The sequence below is a fragment of the Marmota flaviventris genome, chromosome 12, assembly GCF_047511675.1.
Source record: "Marmota flaviventris isolate mMarFla1 chromosome 12, mMarFla1.hap1, whole genome shotgun sequence".
Classification (NCBI taxonomy): domain Eukaryota; kingdom Metazoa; phylum Chordata; class Mammalia; order Rodentia; family Sciuridae; genus Marmota; species Marmota flaviventris.
Genome location: NC_092509.1, coordinates 82,816,706 through 82,836,664, shown reverse-complemented (window position 1 = coordinate 82,836,664; position 19,959 = coordinate 82,816,706). Strand labels below are relative to the sequence as shown.

The 19,959-nt window shown below is 39.2% G+C and overlaps 1 non-coding gene across 1 annotated transcript; it reads left to right on the top strand.

The window, feature by feature from the left end:
• Positions 1–3,948: 3,948 nt before the first annotated feature.
• On the top strand, positions 3,949–4,019 carry Trnaa-cgc (transfer RNA alanine (anticodon CGC)). Its single transcript has one exon. It is a non-coding gene; the product is annotated as a tRNA-Ala (tRNA).
• Positions 4,020–19,959: the final 15,940 nt, after the last annotated feature.

The following is a 19,959-nucleotide window of genomic DNA, read 5'->3' as shown; positions in this document are numbered from 1 at the left end:
TTGTATTTATTATTCAGTTAACTTTATAGAATAGATGCCCTTTATGAAATGTGAATTTTGAAAAGCACAAAAGTGTTTCAGGATTTCAAGCAGCTAAAGTTGTTTGAATTCTGCAAACAAATAAGAATAGTTTTTCAGAAGAAAAATGTGGTGCAAAATTATTTTACATATAATATTTGAAGCATTTTACCTGATTGACCTAGATATTGTATGGGAATTTTAAAAGAGCTATGAAAACCTTGAAAATGTTCCAAGGTAAATAATTAATGGATGGTATTTTTCTATAACATAAATTGAGACAGCTCATTTTATAAATACAATTACATAGTTACTTTATTATTTTGGAGCAGATTAAGCTCTCTTCCTGAATATTTTAATGATGAGGAGATGTTTATATTTCCAAGGGTTCTGATTTAGCTCTCTATTCAGTTTTCTTGTTAAATTCAGCATCACGAGCCCATGTGTGTGTTGTATATTTTCTTCCTAACACCCATGAGAAGATACACACCTTTATAAAAGAAGACATATCTTTTAAAACCAGTGAATGATTAAAAGAAAAACAAAAAAGGCAAAATGACGGCAATTTTTCTTCAGTTGAGATATTGCAGTGGGCCCACCTTTCATTAGCCTCTGAAGAAGCTATGCTCCCAAAAATTTCCCTGCTAATGCAATAGTAATCCTTCCAGGTTCCTTGTAGATTACTGACTTTTTTGAGCTTGGCCATAATTTTTCTTTTTACTGGAATTATGTTGCTGTTTTGAACTTTTCTGTTCAAACAAGTTTGACTAATGCTTATATTTCAACATAAACCAATAACAGAAAAGACATTTTTTTTGTTGTTGGAATGAATCATTTAATTTAGTTAAAGAGGCACAGTAGAAGGCCAGGCGCAGTGGAGCATGCCTCTAATATCGGCTACTTGAGAGGACTGAAAGTTCAAGGCCAATCTGGGTAATTTAGCTTGCTAAGGCCTGGAGATGTAGCTTAGTGGGGGAGTGCCTGTTTAGCATTCATGAGGCCTTGGGTTCAATTCCCAGTACTGAAAAGAAGAAAGAGGCATGGTAAAGATGAAATGTTGTTTCACAATTCCAAGATATTATTTTAATTTAAATTGAGTATTATTAGTATAGTAAAGTGACTGGCCCTCAACAAACTCATTAGTAAATATGAAAGATAAATTTATCTGTTCATGTATGGGTGCACACAAGTGACCATTATGGCACACCGTATAAAAGATAGTGCTAGATTCTGAGATTCACCAAAAAACACATATACAACTTCAATAGTCTGAATAACAAACACATGCTGCATTATGAAGCATTTGGTATAATACTGATGTTTGCTATTTTCCTAGAGTACCTAATATTAGAATGCATCACCAATAAAAGTTCTTACCAGGGACTTTGCTAGTGTGTGTATATGTGTGTTTTGACTTAGATATAGATAAATTCAGAATCATTCTTTGTGCTGGAAAGAGCCAAATGAGGTTGTCTTGTTCAAATTTCCATTTTCTTTTTCAGTTGAAACAGCACCAAGATAGAAAATTTATTGTTTTAAGTACAGAGACAATTGTGGACTTTCCTCAGAAAACTATGGATGTCCAAAGTTTCTGTTTTTACTCTTTTTTTCATTGCTGAAATAATGTGATTGCAGCAATATGGTCACTACTAATACCTTTTATTCAATGCTTCTGAATTATTTTTGCAAATTGCATTGCATTTAAAAAGATGGCAATTATTACAAAACACGGATGGTTATTGATTCACAGAATTTTCTCCAAATGCTCATAGTTTCTATCAGTACATCAATTGCTCACCAACATTTTTCCTAAATTCTTTCATCTTACTTTTATTCCTGTTACAATATTAAAACCACCATCCTTAAAGTTAGCAATGATATTTTCCTTTCTCAAATCATGGCGTTTTTCCTGCCTCTATTCACTTTGTCTTTTGTGCCAGATTTTACACCCCTTGTGACTTGCTTCTCTTGAAAACTATTTTCCCTGCAGGCCACACACCTGCTGCTTTTCCCTGTGGTTCCACTGATTCAGAGCCAGCACGCCAGGAGCTCCTCTCTACTCATGCTCTCTTGCTTCCCTGGAAATGACATTCTTTTTTAAAGGTCCAACTTTTCAGTGATGACTCCATATATATTTCTTGGGACATTTCCATCTGACTGTTACTGCTTGAAGTGCAGTATAAGTGAAATTGAATTCCCTTTTTCTTCTCAGCAAACATCTGAACTTTTTTATTTCTTTTAATGACATTACTGAAGTTTCTTCCAGTCATCCAAACTAGGAGTCATGGATTTCTCCATCACCATCTCCTCTTTAACATTTTTTATTGGTGCATTATAATTATATATAATTATGGGATTCATTGTAACACATTGATACATATAACATGATTTGTTGAATTTCACCTTCTCCTCTTATTAATTATCTTGTCACCAAATACTCTATTCTGTGTCTTTGGTGTAGTTCTTGGTCTACCTCTTTTTTCCATTCCTCTTTCACCTTCTCCCTAGAACTAAGTCTTCTTAACTTGGGGGGAGATATTCTCAGTAGGAAGTCATATGGATTATTTCAGATATTAGCACTTCCTTCCACATCCATACTCTCTACTTCCCCTTAAGAATTCAATTAAAAGTTGGATTTTTTAAAGGATTATATCTAAATGATATGGAATAACTTTCTTAGTAACATAGAATCATATGATCTAGAAGATTGTGAACATTCTCTGTGGGGATTTACAGGAGGATAGCTATCACTTATTTGGAAGAGCAGGAGAAGAGCTTTCTTACTTCATGTATAATTGGAATAGAATATACTTACTAATTTTACTTGATGGGGCTGAGGTTGTGGCTCAGCAGGAGAGCTCTTGCCTAACACATAGGAGGCCCTGGGTTCAATACTCAGCATCACATAAAAATAAATAATATAAAGGTATTAAAAATTATCAAAATCCAATTTAAAAAATTTACTTGATGAAAATTTAAATATTAATTTCATATTGCAAAAAATAGGAATCTGTAATATAAGAAAACAGAAGTGTTGCTTGACATGTAAAGATAAAAATCTGCTACTTCACTGAAAGTTTTGGTTTGCAGGTAGACCTCCTAGAATTGTGCCCCTGGTTCTTAGGTACACTTTTCTGGAGAAGTTTGAGAAGCCGTGGAGTAGAATTCAAAGTTATTGCTGTTCCAAGCACTTGTGAGAGGCTATAAGAAGAAGCAGAAGAATCATGGATTTTGGAGAGACAGACAGATCTGTGGTCAGATCCTATGTCTTCTGCTGAGATTCTAATGCAAGCATGTCATTCATACTGCAGTTACCTCCAAGGACTAAGCCCTTTCTCTGCTCAGCTCCTTCCTGTAAAATGCAATAAGAGCAATATTTCTAAATGCTGTCTTTCAACTATACTTTATTTCTCAGGAATTTTAATGGTTTTCTTATTGTAGATTTAATTAAATATAAATTCTTCTCTGAGATACTCAATATTCTTTATGATTATCCCTCTTTTCTACTTTATTTTTCATTCCTTCCTAGCACCAATTCGTCAGTGTCCATAGAACATGGTATTAATTCCAACTGACATGTTTTCGTACATAATATCTTCTCTAATTATAAAACATTGCATTACCTATATGCCTAAACCTTACAAATTCTTTTCTTCCTTATTTATTGCATACATAATATTAATAAAGAAAAAAGTTAGAAGAAATAAAATCTCCCACGATCCCCAAAACATCATGCAGCATCTGCATACATTTTTTCCAAGTTTTTTTTTTTAATTTTTTAGTTGTTGGTGGACCTTTATTTATTTATTTACATGCAGTACTGAGAATCAAACCTAGTGCCTCACACATTTTAAGCAAGCACTGTACCATTGAGCCACAATCCCAGCCTTCCAAGTTCTTTTTCAGTAAAATTATAATGATTTTGGCTGAGGATGTAGCTCAGTTGGTAGAGTGCTTGCCTCGCATGCACAAGGCCCTGGGTTCAATCCCCAGCACCACCAAAAAAAAAAAAAAAAAAAAATTATAATGATTTTGTTAACGTATGTGGTTTGGTATCTGGGACATGATAAGCACTCGAAAATGGTTTGAAATCTCAAAACTATTCTATCATTTTCATTATTCTAATTATATTTCCATGAAAATTGTCTCCATTAACATTTTTCTTAATTGATACCGTCCTTCTTGACCTGTAACTCTTACTGTGCATCCCATACACTTGACATGAATAATAGTAGGCACTTCTTATTTATATAAGTCTAATAATTTCTTATATATTTCCCAATATTACACTTTTTTGAGAGTAGGGGTGGTATCTTATACTTCCCTTATCTTTTTAATGGTATGAGGATAACAGTAAATTGTTCAGTAAGCATTTAAAAAAAATGGAGTTGTGAAACAGGAGAAGAAGACATTCTGATCAGAACTCTGGGGAAGAGGACACTTTCATCATGCCCATTCCCTCTTGGTACCAGCCCTGCCTCATGATGTAGAGCAGGGTACAGGCTACTGACATGAACCCAGCAGGCCCATTACTTTCCTTCTCTGAAACCAAGAACATTTTCCATAGGGCAAACCCACCCAGAATGGAAGGAAGAGTGCTCACCATATTTATTCTACTTTGTTGCTAAAGTTATGCATTATTGTTATGAATTTCTGATCTGGAGAGCATTCCAGTGACTAGTCCTGGTACCTTGATGGGAAGGGCAGGACCTTGTGGCTTAAGTCTTTGAGTTCTACTACTGTAGTATTTTTTTGAATTTTAATTTCATAAGAACATTTACCTCTATAGAGGTTTTGGGGGTAAACTAGAAAGGAACTAAAGACTTCAAGGAATATTTGGTAAGTCACCAACAATGACAATCGCTTCTTTCACTACTGACAAAGGCATTTAGTAGCAGCCTCTTTGTTTCTCTACCCTTCAGTTATGCATTTTGGGGAGAATTTTTTTTTTTTTTGGTGTGTGTGTGATGCTGTGTATTAGAACCCAGGGCTTTGTGCATGCAAGGCAAGCACTCTACTAACTGAGCTATACATTCTTCATCTTTGTTTGAGTTAAACTGTGTTCTTCCCTAAGCAGAATTTCTTAAATATTTGTTAGGCAAAATCTCACATTTCAGTAAAAATAAATGTTTTTTTGGGTGCCAGGTTACTCTTAAGCTACAAGTGTATCTGGCTCCACACTACCTCAAATTTACAGCATTATCTTATCAGTTTATACCCTCAGAACAAAAATAAATTTTACATATTAATCAGTATTTGGCATCAAACTTCGGAGGTTTTCACAGCTTAGCTCTGAAGTGTTTACAGTACCTCATGGGCTTCTTGTCCTGGCTGAGAATCACTGTTAGAGAAGGTTCTTGCTGTGTTCTCCCCACGCTGCTGCCCACTGGTTAGATGCCTTATCGTTTTCTAAGGATGGCTGTTGATTTTGCATTTTTCATGCCAGAAAACAGTCATCTGTTTCCTCCACCAAATCGATGATAATAGTCCTTATTAAGAGTGACCTCTTTGAGATACATGGTGAAAAATAATTGGTCATCTCTACATTAATAAAATAAATATGACCTTTAGATAAATTTGTGTAGATATTATAAGCAGTGAGAATTAATGAAAATTGGATGAACTTTAAAGGAAGAGGCTCTGAAGATTTTTTTTCTTTTGAGACAGATGAACTTTTTAAAAAGGCCAGTTTTGCAGATGAGAATATTTTAGATGAGTTGATCTCTAATTCTATTTTTAAGCAACAAGCCTTGCTCACTGAACTTTTTTGTAGAACTGAATATATAAAGCAGATAAGAATAAGTCTACTCTTGTGGGGAGAGGAGGGCATGAAGAGAAAAATACCTACAATTCCACCATTCTGTCTCCAACTTCTTTGCCTACAGCAGCCTCTGAAACGTTCTGTGGTGTCTGAGGCTTCTAGGTGCATGCTTAGGAAACCATAATTTTGGATCTAGTCCTGAGATTCTGTTGAATATTCTGCTAAAAGTATATAGGGAACAAAGGGATACTCTTGGCAGCCATTTGATGTTGGAAACATAAACATGAGAAAATAAAGCCATAACCTTGAATGAATCAACTTGAACCATGTTGGTTTTAGTTTCTTTATTTGTAAAATGAGAGACTGCTCTAAATCACTGTTTTCAAACTTTCTTGACCTGCAGAGTTATCTGGAAGACTTTTAGAGGAAGGGTCCTGGTCCCACTGTTTCTCCACGTAAGGGCCTGAAATTTGTTTTATATAATTATGTCCCAGGTGATCAGGTAAGCTGGGGACCACACTGGCGTAGAAACTCCTCACATTCCGCATTAACCTTCTCATGATTCTCATTTCTCTACTCTTCCCTAACTTTTGGGATCACGATGTTTTCTTCAGACTGGGGAGGGCAGAGCAGCTCTGAAAAGTGAAAATTTAAAGTTGAGTTTAAACATGATGGAGGTCTGCAGTTAGAGGAAGGTGTTTTGCTCCCAGAGAACTGGCCCAAACAGCTGTCAGGAATCTTCTAGAAAGGAGCAGAAACTAGAGTTTACATCAGAAAATTGTTTAGAGTTCAGCAGGCTTCTTCTCAGTGTTTCATGATAGGGTGAGATGTGTTCTGAACGACTTCCGTATCTCTGTGTCTCTCTAGGCTTCATCTGTTTGGGGATACAGACAGGATCACACCACTGTAAACACTCATCCTGACATGTTGCCTCCTTTGTGCTACTCAGGGACTTCCACCTTTACAGCCTCACTGTCTGGTCTGTGAGTCCCCAGACAGTATTTCAGATATGCTCTTCTATCACTCTGCTAGGGACGTGTTCCTTCAGCTCTGATTTCCCCTGGATATCCTCTGCTTATAAAGCCGTATGAGGATGCTCTCCGTGAGAATGTAAAGCTTGTCTCCAATGTGGTATTCCCTAACCCTAACTTCAGAAAATGAAAGGCTTCCTCCCCTATTGACTAGTGAACTTTACAGGTCCCTAAGGAGCTGAGCAGCCCTATGGGAACCCACTGCTCCAGAGACCTTCTTGTAACCTCTCCCATCCCTAGACCTTGATCCCAACCCACAGGATGGTGTCGGGGAAAGACACTCATATGACATCAATTCCTTCACCCCCAGGCATCTGTGTATAACCCTCCTCATTCAGTCCTCTACCCAAGTTCTCAGTCAACTGACTCTTGCAAATCTGCTTTTCTCAGGCTTGTCCATTCTGCTAGAAATATTTGAATCTCAATTTGGGCTCAAGGTGAGATAGCCACTATATATAGTTATATAGATTGATAAGTGATTTGACAAATCAACCCCAGAGAGCACCAATTAATGAATTAATATACCCAGTGGGCAGTGTCTAGGGGCTTGTTCAAGGGCTTTACTCTTTTCAAACATTTTTATTATAGAATTAGTTTGAGGACAGAGCTGTCAAGCTAATGACACATGCAGATTGCACAAAGCTGGGAGGGACAGAAAATAGAGTGGATGGCAAAGTCAGAACTGAAAGGACACTGAGACTGGAATGCTGATCTTAACCAAGAGATGAAATTTAGCAGGAAGAAAATGTAAAGCTTTATGTAGGTCCTAAGTCCTACCTTCATGGATATGAGCTATGGCAGTGATATTAAAGTTTATTTTTCCATGGAACACTTTCCTCAAATGAAATCTTATCAGAATTCTCCTATGTAAGAAAAATTGGTTCTGCGTGAAGCGGGAGTGGAGGCACTGATGACCCTTTCCCTGTCACTCCTCCTTATTCCTCCCTCTTCACAGCTCTGGAGGAGATCCTGTGCAAAATAGTGTGAAAACTTGGGCTCTGAGGTGGTGGCAGGAGGATGCATGGGGAGAAAAAGAGGAGGACTGAACATGGATGAGCAGAGAGATATATGAAAAAACCTGGTCAATTTTGGTTCAAGGCAGACCGAATATGAACCAATGGTGTGATGCGGTCCTTCCCCTGAACATAGTGACTTTTTTTTTTTTTTTTAGGTTTAATTTGTAGACACAGAAGAGTAAGACTGGAGGATGTATTTCTGCATGACAAACCATGCAGGGACATTACGTTCTCATAACATCATGATTATCTGGAAGCTGTGATTTGCATCTTATTTTTCTTTAACATTTAGTCATTATATTATTTAATATATATTTAACATTTATTCATTATATTATATTTTGCCCATTGTTAGATAATTATGATACTAATGGCTTGACACTATGACATCATGCAGATATGCCATGATTTATGTGAACATTCACACTATCAGAAGATTGGCCAGGAAGGCGCATATGGCTTCATAGGATGTGCACTGCACAAGTCCAAGGACACTATTCACAGAGAATATAATGACTATAAAAAGCATTTCTTCTTAATATTTCTCTGTTTTTCCTTTAGATTGCCTGCCATTCAGATCTCTAAGATGTCTTCTTTTAAGATCGGATATACATTAATGGGTTTGGCTGGGAAATTATATGAATAAAAAAAAAGATACAGTTTTTCTAGGATTTAAAGATGTCTAATGTCACCAGAGTGTGTGTTTTCTCCTTGGTCTTTGTGATAAGAAGAATAACTGAGGCAATAAAAATACTCAGTACATCTCAGGTTTCCAGTATCCTTTTCACAACCCATGAATTGTGTCTGACTCTCCCAAATGATCAGGGTGGCTTTAGTTTAATCACTCAGCTCTGACCTGGTTCAGTACCCAGTTTCCTCTTCTGAAACACAAATTATTTAGATGAATCATTTCAATGTTCCTCTCAACTCTGATGCTTCACTATTATAGTTTCAAGCAGTGGGAAACACACTTTTTAGAAACAGGTGATAATACCTAAAATCAAATCTACCATTCCATGTCATGCAAGCTTCTTGAGATGCTAAAGCAACGATTCTTAAAGTATAGTTCAGGGAATGCTGAGGGTTCCCACTACACTTTCAGGGCCCCTATGAGGTCAATACTATTGGTACCCATAATACTAAGATGTTATCATCCATTTTCATTCTTGTTTTCTTATGCGTGTACACCATGTGAGAACTGTAGTCCTGCATTCCCAGATTCCATACTGCAACAATCTTTTAAGAAATTTCCATTGTCAAGTTTTGGTGAAGTGCCAAACAAGACTATTCACAATTACTTCAAAGGCTACCAAAGTACTCCTCTTTTTTCCAAATGCATATCATCCCTATGAGGTCAAATTTTCTTAAATTTCAACCAAAATAACATATTGGAAGTAGAACCAATTATGAGAATCACTTTTAATTTCTAACACAATATGCATTGATATGAATAACCTGAAAGACAAAAAATCTTTGTGGTCCTCTATAAATATCCCTATCTGTTTCTTTCTGACTTGGGGAAGATGAAGATTATCTAGGTGAGGCAGTCATAGGCTGGCTTTGACCCTTGCTAGATAGCATGCAGCATTACAAGGGACAGAGTGGCTTTTATCAATGCCACAGGCATAATGCAGGCCCTTTCATTCCCAATCAGGTCACCAGTAATGAGATCCTGGAACCTTTCCCTAGGGTTAGCCCCTAATATTGCAGTCAGACTCACTGTAATTTGGGCTCATCAGATGGAACATATGAAGAGAAGTGGTGACAGCCAAAATTTTGAGCAAATCCTGGAAGTTAAATGAGGGCTGCCTCGAAGCAAGGTTAGAAGTAGTGAAAGGTTACTATAATGACATTACAATCATATGTGCAATGGTCTAGCTATGATTATTTTCATACATGGAATTTTAAAGAACTAAGTCAAACATATATAGAACTCATTCATTACATGCCATTCATTTATTCATTCATTTACTCCTCTGTACACCTTTGTTATACTCCCAGTTCTCTTTCTCCATCCTTTCATCATATTTGAATGACACAAATTCAAATGTGGCTACTTTAAGAGTGTGCATTCTCCTGACCACAGTGACATTCTGAGCCCTACTGGAGAAGTTGGCACCCTGTCAGATGGCTTCTTTGAAAAGCTCATATACTCACCTTAACCTTTCAAGGAAATCCTATTTTCTCCAATGAAATTAATTTTTGTCCTCTGCAGCAACTCTTCAGATCTTCTTCCCTTTCCACATACCTCCTGTGCCATCTCCTCCATGATACCACCTAACTCTACTTCCCACTCTTCCTTAGACCACTGGGTTTATTTCCCAGGAAGTAGAATCTGTTAGATGGGAAATATACCAACTTTTCACTAAAAATTGTACCGCAGCCACATCAAGATATAGTGTTTCTCTTCCCTCATGGCATGTAAGGTGGTCTACCTCTCCTATTGAAAAAGAGGTAGACCCTCTTTCTGTGGAAAGAGGGTTCCTGGCCTGAGATTGAGTGCACAGGAGGAACAGAAAAGAAGAGAAAGAAAGCATGATAGGAAGGTGAGAGCTAAAAGGAATAAACTCAGAGCCTCAAAGGGCACAGGGAAAGCCAATTGTCCAGAGTTCTCGTTCCCACCTGAGATGGGAAGTCATCAGAGGACTTGCAGCAGAGATGTGGCACAAGATCATGTGTTGGTAGTTTTCGGTAATGGGAATCAATCCCAGGGCCTCGTGCACATTGAGGACCCACATTCTCTTGTGTTTTCAGGTGCCTTACACAACACCTTTTATGTTTATGTCAGCTAGTCTACTGACTGTCCCCACACCCACTTCTTATCTGGTGTTTGTTATTTTAGGAAATAGCACCACTGTTTATCCATCATGCTAACAGAAACCCTGAAATCACCCTGGACACTGAGTTCTCTTTATTTTTAATATCCAATGCATCATCACGTTCTGTCAGGTTCACCTCCCGTTTCTCAAGTCCACCTGCCACTTTACAACATTTCTGGGGTCTTGGATTGCACTTTTTCCTCTTGGATGACAGCAAAAAAAATTTTTTTTAAAACTTTTTCTGCCACAGCCTCTCAGGCCCTTCAAGTTGTTTTCCATATTGTGATCTCTTCAGAACGTAACTGTAACTATTCACCTCCCAAGCCTACCCCAGGTCTTCCTGTTTAAAACACTTTTTAAACTGCTTTCCATCATTTTGGAAAGCCCATAGTTTGTGAGTTGGGATGGAAGGGCTGCCTCTAGGCCTCATCTGACTTCCTGAGCAGGCTGGCCACGTTCTCCCTCCACACAGGCTGTTCACAGCAAGTTCCCTCAGCCTAGAAGGTGCTCTTGTCCTGCTCCACCTGTTAAACCAATGCGCGTCCTTCATTTCCAGCTCAAGTGACACTTTCTCAGAAGCACACCTCAGACAAGATCAATTCTGCATTATAAGGTTTCACAGCATTATAAGGTTTCATGTGCCTTTTCTTCATACAACTTATGACAGCTGCCATTTTATATTTATTCATGAGATTACTTAATAATGTCTCTTTCCTCAGTAGCCTACAAACTCAGGGGAGGGGGGTGTAGGGAACATTTCTGCTTTTGCAATGTATCCAAAGTTACTGCCAGGCAGATAGTAGGCACTCTATAAATATGTATTGAATGGATGTGGATGGAATAAATGTTCAGGGGACTGTTTTGGATGCTCTAGGGCATTGGTTCTCTCAATCTTTAGCATCCAAATCACCTGAAGGCTTGTTAAAGCACAGATCGCTGGGCCTCAACTCCAGAATTTCTGATTCAGTAGTTCTTAGGCGTCATGTAAGAATTTACATTTCTAACAAGTTTCAAGGTAATGCTGATCTTGCTAGACCAGGGATCACAATTTGAGAACGATTGCTTTAGGGAATTAAATAAATGATTGTGATAGGGTTATGATCATCAAGATATTCACAATTTTGGGGGGCTGGGGTTGTGACTCAGCGATACAGTGCTCGCCTTGCATGTGCAAGGTCCTGGTTTCGATCCTTAGCATCACATAAAAATAAATCAATAAAACAAAAAAAAGGTATTGTATCCAACTAAAACTAAAAAATAAATAAAAAAAGATATTCACAATTTTGTTCTAGGTGCAAATATATAAAGAGAAATTTCAGTAAAAAACAAAACAAAACTGTATTTAAAAAATCGTGGAAGCCAGAAAAGAAAAGACATGGCATGATCTTATCTATCCTTGATGCATATAATTGATCCCTGCATCAATTTTATAGCCAATAATTGCTCTTGATATTTATGAAAAAGAAAGATTATTTCAGACTAAAATGATTGTAAAGGTAATTTTAAAAATTTAAAGGTGGAATTCTCAGGGTAGTATAAGATGAACAAAGAGGGACATCTGGTGATAGACTTCTTTTGGCAGAGTTCTGAAGTGGCACATGGCATCTCTGGGTGAAAGACAGGGTATGTGACTATGAATGTTGGTTTCTTTTGGTCTTTTTCTTCTTAAGTGGTCACCTGGATTCAATCATGGGGTCTCTACGATAATGACTTTATCTAATCCTAATCACCCTCCAAAGGACCCACCTTTAAATATCATAGATGAAACTATTTTTATCTTTTTTTTTTTTTTTGAGTCTGGCCTCAAACTTGCATCTTCCCATTTCAGCCTCCCAAGTAGCTGGATTACAGGCATTGGCCACTATACTTAGCTTGTTTCCACCCTCACAATGTCGATTAAATTTCAACACCCAAAGCCCTGAGAGACATTCAAACCATATCCCAACCATATCAGTGATTTATGAGACACACCAGAGATCTAATTCTCTAACTCTGAGAACACATTGAGAAAGGTCTAATGAGGGCAAGAGAGATGGTGGTTGTCTGTCTTTAGGAAAAAAGTGCTCATCTGAAACTGAATTGGCTGGAGCCCTGACCTTGGACTTCTTGCTTCCAAACCATGAGAAAATACATTTTTTTTTGTTGTTGTTCAAGCCATCTCCTGTCTAGTATTTTGTTATGGCAGCCTGAGCAGGCTGATACAGAACACATGTGATCTATAACAGCTTTATTCCATTTGTTCCTAAATTTCTATCAATTAGCAGTTCTACCAGACCCAAGATGAGCTACAGAGAATGACGTTCTCCTAAGTTTTAAAGGCAACAAGAAGGTACCACCTATTAGGAATACACTGCAAATTAGGGGAGTAAACGGCCTGGTAGGTGTCACTTACACAATTCTTAATTTATTCCCCAAATATTTTTGAGGCTGCCCTGCCATCTGTTGGTGTTCCAGGTGCTTGGTGTGTAGCAAGAGACAAACAACATCCCTGCTTTTGTGAAAGCTGTGTTCTAGTTTATTGTCCACTATTGTCAAAGAAAGCATACACAGCAGCACAGGTACAACATGACAACAGTTTTGGATGGCAATGATGAGCTGGGGAAGGAGAACAGGGCACAGCTGGGAGGAGTCAGCATTTTAAAACAGAATTCACTGAGGGTCTTGCTGAGATAGCAATTAAGACCTGTAAGCAAGGAGGGAATGAACCCCGTGGCTTTCTGTGGAAAGAGGGTTCCTGGCCTGAGTGCACAGGAGGAACAGAAGAGAAAGAAAGTCAGCATGGTAGGAAGGTGAGAGCCAGAAGGAATAAACTCAGAGCCTCAAAGGGCGCAGGGAAAGTCAATTGTGCAGAGCTCCCATTTTAACTCCACCTGAGATGGGAAGTCATCAGAGGGCTTGCAGCAGAGATGTGGCACAAGGTCATGTGTTGGTAGTTTTCGGTAATGGGAATCAATCCCAGGGCCTCGAGCATGTAGGCAAGCCCTCCATCACTAAGACACACCCTAGCCCTCGTGTTTTAATATTATCACCTGCGCTGTTGCATTGAGCAGGGCCTGAAGGAGATAAAAGGCTTGTTTAGGAGCCTATTGTGAAAATCCAGTTGAGATGTGATGGCAGACTCGACCAGGATAGAGCACTGGATGCGGCAAAAGGTAATCCGATTTTTGGATATGCTTTGAAGGTAAAGTTAAAAGTATCTGTTGACAGATTAGATATGGAACAGGAATAAAATAATTATTGAAAAAGACTAATCTCAGCAACTAGAGGATGGAGATATATCAACTAAAGTGGGGAGGCGATGGGAGATGTCTGGGGTTTGGGAATAGGATAGTGAGGTGTTGGTTCTAGCTAAATGAAGTTCAAATCACATATTAGATATTTAAGGGGAGATGTTGAACATGCAGTTAGGAAGCCATAGTTGAGAAGGGATAACTGACATTGTGCTTGGTGGTAAAGATATGGCAGAGGAGGGAAAGTTGATAGAAAATTGATAATGGGGGGTGCTTGCTGAGGTATGTTCCTCAAGTAAGTGAGAAGGGATGGAGTCTGAGGAACACTGCAGCTTATTCACATCAACGGGAAAGAGATGGAGTTTGTAGCACAGGTGCAGGGATGGGTAAATGGGATGGTGGAAGCTTGTGGGGATTCTCTAGTGACTAATTTTCTGAGTGAAAAAGGAAGCAGGGTGACAGCTGAGGGGGAGAATAGGACTAGTAATATTGGTGGTTTGAAGAAAAAGAAGATATGAAGCAACCGTCTAGGTCAGCCAGAGTACATGAACTTGGAAGTGATGGCAGAATTGCCTGCTAGCCACAAGAACCCCCTTTAAAGTTATGGTTGCAAATTTAAACAGAGACCAGCGTCTCTCCAGCCACAATCAGCTGAGCAGGTGCAGCATGGATTAGGCAGGGAGCTCGAGTTTCGCCAAGCAAGGAAGACAAAGTGAGAGAGGGTCCAGGGAGCGAAGGGCCTGACCGAGGGAGTAATTATCATGATGGACCACGAAAGCTGAGCCGTTACTTGAGAAAGGCGATGACAAGATGGGGCTGTGGGACCTGCAGGATCAACAGATTGGGGTTCCCTGGGCCAGCAAAGGAGTGTTGGAGTCATAGTACTAGAGGAAGTGAGCTGGTAGGGGGAGGGGGTGAAGACCAGAGAGATTGTGTCCTGAATTCTGGGCTACAATTCACCAAAAGGCCTTTGGTTAAGGCCTTTGACTAACAGGCAAAATTTATTAATTAATGTGAGCTTTAAGTAAAGTCAAAGTGCCCCCATAGCTACACCTTCTGTTTGTTACTATCTCCACAAAGAGTCAGGCTAATAAAAATGTTAATGTATCCCTAGGAATGAATTAATAACCAAACTACATGCCTGGAAGCAACTTCAAGGGGTTCTAGTCCAGACTACCTCCCAGGCTGCCACCAACTCTCAGCACCCTAGAGAACAGAATGTCACCACCAAGGTGAGTTGGCCACTCGCCCCATGATTCTACCACATTACAAGATTCTGTAAAACACTTATGTACGGTTTCTCTTTCTGAGAAGAAAGAAGAGAGCAGGTCACTATTGTCGAATAGCCCTTAAACTCCAAGAGGTGACTTTCAGGTGTGGCTTGTTGTATACAAGATATCACCTGGCAGGAGGATTTCACCTGGAGGAAAGGTGAACAACAAAGACCTCTACTGGCGAGAATCAGAAAATTCAAGATGGTACACTGGGTTGAAAATGTCTTATCCCTCCACACTCCAAATACACTTCATGACCTTCATGGGTTTACAACAGCCTGAAGTCTCAGAAAACTGTGAGCCTCACTTCTAGGAGTCAGAGAGGTAAGATTCAAATTTCCAAAAAATGTAGTATCAATGTATTTTAAACAACTCACTTTCTATCTAAGGTTGGAACTGTTTCCTTGCTACTACTTTGCATTGCCTTGAAATGTACTTGAATACTTGGTTTGCCTGTTTTGGAGACACATTTCTCCTCTCTGGTTTTGCAAATTTGGAGTAAGAGCTTGTTAGACTAGTTACACTGTGAACCAGCTGACTCGGGTGCTCTTGAGGGGAAGTTTGTTAGGAGGAGAAACTCTATTATTATAAGGCCTTATTACGGTTTTTGAGCCTTGGGCTTTTTTTTGGCAGGTCAATGTGCTAAATCATTAAATATGGAAAGTCGGATAGAAAGCCTTTTTATTTTTTAAAGGCTGCAAACAAGTTGCACACCAGACTTCTAGCCAGAAATCAAAGTGGAGGAGAGAACAACTGCAAGCAGTTGTTGCCAATTGTTGCAAATTGTTGATTGTATGCTTCTGGTTCTGATTAAAAGCAAGTAGATTTTTAAAAGGAAGCACCCTTTAATAAGGGGGCCTAAAAGTCCAACATTGAGGAGAGAACAAAGATTGTTTCAAACTTGCCTCATTTACTGCAGTAGTACATACCTACAGAAACTCGGTAGAGAAATTCTAACTGAAAACCGTGATGTCAGAAAAGGCAGTCAGAAGAAATGTGCTTTTCAAGGTGGTATGCTTCACGTGGAGGGAAGAAGGTAGGAAACTAAGGCAAGAAGAGATCTACAGTGGACTAAAATGTAGAAATTTCAACTAGCTGAAGGGGAGACATGGAGCTCGAGGACTAGAAATAGGAGCCAGGATGCTTTGGAACCAGGTACTGTCTCCCTTTTTTCTCCCCTCCCCTCCCCGGCCCCACAGGAGCTTTTGCCTCCTTTACTTCCCTTTCACTCCTCCTGCCTGCCGGCTCTCTTCTCCACAGCTTAACGCTTGGAATCTTGCTGTGTGGCGCCTGATCACCAGGTTTGCGCAGCAGCCCCTGAGGGCGCATGCGCAGAGAGGCTCAAAGTGGCTGGGTGTTTCTCCTTTCAATTCCAAACTCCTGGAGAGAAATTGTGATGGACCCCATTGTGGTCAAGGTCATACCCAGCCAGGCAGGCAGGCTCCTATGGTACAAACCAGAAGGCTAACCATTGTGGGTGGGTGGGCAACGGAAGTTATCTAACACTGTGGGCTGAATGGTGTAAGACCTCAGGAGTGACAGACAAATAGACTTTATATCACTGGGTTGATTTAAACAGGTCTTTGGCTGATGTGGAGTTTACATAGTGGAACAGTTCCCTGCCCCCACAACTGTGAAGTATCAGTTAATTGCTAATTAAGTCCAACTCTTCTTGCCTGTGTTCTGGCATATTCTAAAGCTCTTGTGGTGACCTGGAATGAATGCATAGAACTCACTGCAAATAAGGGTCTAGTTACCTTCTGGGTCCCTTTCTCTTTGGTGCACTGAATTGAAATTATGGATAATATTAAGGTAGAGTGCATTTTTCTTATCTTTGAATATATGAACACTAATTTAGTAAATCTGTTATGTAAATGTCACACTTTTAAATATCTGAGGAAACTGCAGCAAAAAGTATTTTCAATAAATTTGACCAGACCCACTTAGCAGCACATATTTGATAGGAATATGATAAACTAAAAGCAACTTTGTGCTTTTAGGGAAGATTTCTGAATTTCATAAGCAACTTAAATGCCTTTCTGAACGAGTGACTATTTCTGCATCTATTTGGACTAGAACAGTAACAAATGTGTGAAACCACTTTGGCTGCTGTGAGTCAAATATTGCTCTCTGGAGGCTGCAGCACTTCACACATCCTCCTTTCTGAGAGCAAGGATGGGAGGAGAATGTCTCTTAATAGATTATCTGTTTCCATTTGGAAGATTTTTGGAAATAAAATTTAGGGCTCACTTTTTCACGTTTTGCATGCCTCTTGGCTCATTTATCTTGCCAGGAAGCTTTTCAAAACTAGCCCATATTTAGAGATCCCATCCTCAACCAAGAAGTAAACTGTGAAATTCTCTGCAGTTCTTTGCTTTAAAACACTTGGAAGGCATTTGGTTTGTTTTTGCTGGTTTTAATATTTTTAAAACAAAATGCTAAGTTCTATTTTCATTTACATAACTTTAAAACGGCTCTTGTGGGTATGTCAACAGCATCTCGGGACCAGAATGGAAAAGACCTCCTCCTACTAGGAGGTGACCCTTCACTTTATTAACGAGGCTTATGAAGCATGTAGACACATCTACATAAGCATTATTAATACATTCCTTCATGCTATTGGTTCATAGCAATAGTGGGTAATCGGGGAAAATGACTGTAATATGAAAGTGGATTTGACGTGATGTCAGACTCTGAAGTGGTACAAAGGCTTTTCATTCCTGCTCTAACATCTTGATGTATGGATTTTGACAAGATACCTAATATTATCTTGAGGTGGTTCTCATTGTATGCATGAGAAAGAGAATGACATATAATGTCATATCTGGGATGAAAATTGACAAACGGAGTCATTGTCCTCTACTGGTTGGTGTTAAACATACATGGTAAGGGTAGATATCTTGGAGCCAGGTGGGCAGGCCAGAAAAACAAGTTTTTGCACCGGGAAACAATAGTTTGATATATCCTGGGACCTGTTCCTCTGGTTGAAAACCATTTTTTTAATATTTTTGCTATTTCTTCCTAACCGTAGGAGGCTCTTTGAGTCTCATTCATTAATGAATTAACACTGACAAACATCTGAGTTGATTTAGAAACACAGAATTTATTTTCCACATGATCTTTCAAGATCCAGGTATCTTGTTTTTTGCCATGTAGGAATTCCAGTTTCATGGGCACAGTGACTAGGAAGGACGTTCATGAGTAGGATATTGGTTGGTGATTCTGGAATCAAAGCAAAGGTTTTGGAGTAGCTTATTTTATTGACATCACAGTAAACCTTGGAGAGTGTTGCTGGCTCCTCAACCGGCTGTATTTTTTCTGTGATTGATTCATCTTCTAGAACGGGGTCCTTTTGCTGTTTCTGATTCAGAATTGTATAAGCACTGTCAAGCTTGAAGTCTGTTTCCAAGTGTTCTATGTTCCATGCAGCCTGTGGCTTTACAGTTAAGCCATGGATGTCTTTTACAGTTGACCGTATTTTCCTGTGGCACGTGCTCAGAAATGTTGGACTTGGGAGATCTAAATCACACGTTTTTAGTATCTTTTAAGGTGGGCTTCTTGCAAGGATGGATGACTTCATAATAACTAGTGGGTTTTGGGGGCAGGGCATTCTACAGTATGTCACCAAGCTCATTCTAGTGTTTACTATTTTAAAAGTGCGGGGAGAGGGTCAGAGGTTTAATGACTTACCTTTGGGTCATTCAGCTAAACATCGAGTTGGAATTCAAAACTGATTGCCCTCCTTGTGCCTCCTAGTGTTCTTCCCACTTATCAAAATTTGAATATTTTAAGATATTTTGCAAGAACTTGACTTTCCCCTTGTATCTTGATTATAGTAGAAATCTTATATTTTGGCATGAAAGACATGGAATGCAGTCTCCCTATCACTGGAAATGCTGTGCCTAATGTCTAGTCTTTAATATGTATCAGATATTAATAAACTTGCATGATTTTTCTTACTCCTAAGATCAGTTTATTGAATGAAGTTTGATACTACCAACAATGGACACTTGATACTAAACAACAAAATTTAAATAACTCAATAGTGAAATAAGCCACAAATAGAACTTTGCTATATGACCAGGTTTCAATTCTTACCCTTGGATTTCAAATTCCAAAGATCCTACTGGCCTAACTGTCTTTACATAGAAGTCTCTCTCAACAAACTGTATTCCATGTGAGCTTGGTGCCAGGCTATAAGTCATTTTCTAAAAAATATTTCTAGGGGCTGGGGATGTGGCTCAAGCAGTAGCGCGCTCGCCTGGCATGCGTGCGGCCCGGGTTCGATCCTCAGCACCACATACAAAGATGTTGTGTCTGCCGAAAACTAAAATATAAATATAAAAATTCTCTTTAAAGATCTATAGAAATATATATTTTTAAATGGTATAACCATAATTTGAAGTGATAAGCAAGGAGCTATCTGGTGCCATGAGAATACAGAAGAGGAGCAAATGAATTCTGCCTGAGGGAGGGGGATGAGAGGGCATTGGGGCAGAAGGACAAGGAGGGGTGAGTAAGGTGAGCCATCAAGTAGAAGGGGCACTTGGACTGGGGGAGGCCCTGGCACAAGAGAAATGTATTACCCATTGGCTGGAAGCCTGGAGGCACACCCCCAACCCCCCCCCCAAAAAAAACCACACAAACACAAAGGGCTTAGAAAGCAAGTGATGTTGCTAGAGAAAGCAGGAAGAGCTGGTGAGTACCTGGACATAAACGTCAATTTACAGGTGCTCTATTATTAGAAAGGCAGTAGGGTACCAAATTCTGAAGAGTGCACAGGGTTTGGATGTTGAGGGTGAGAGGCAGC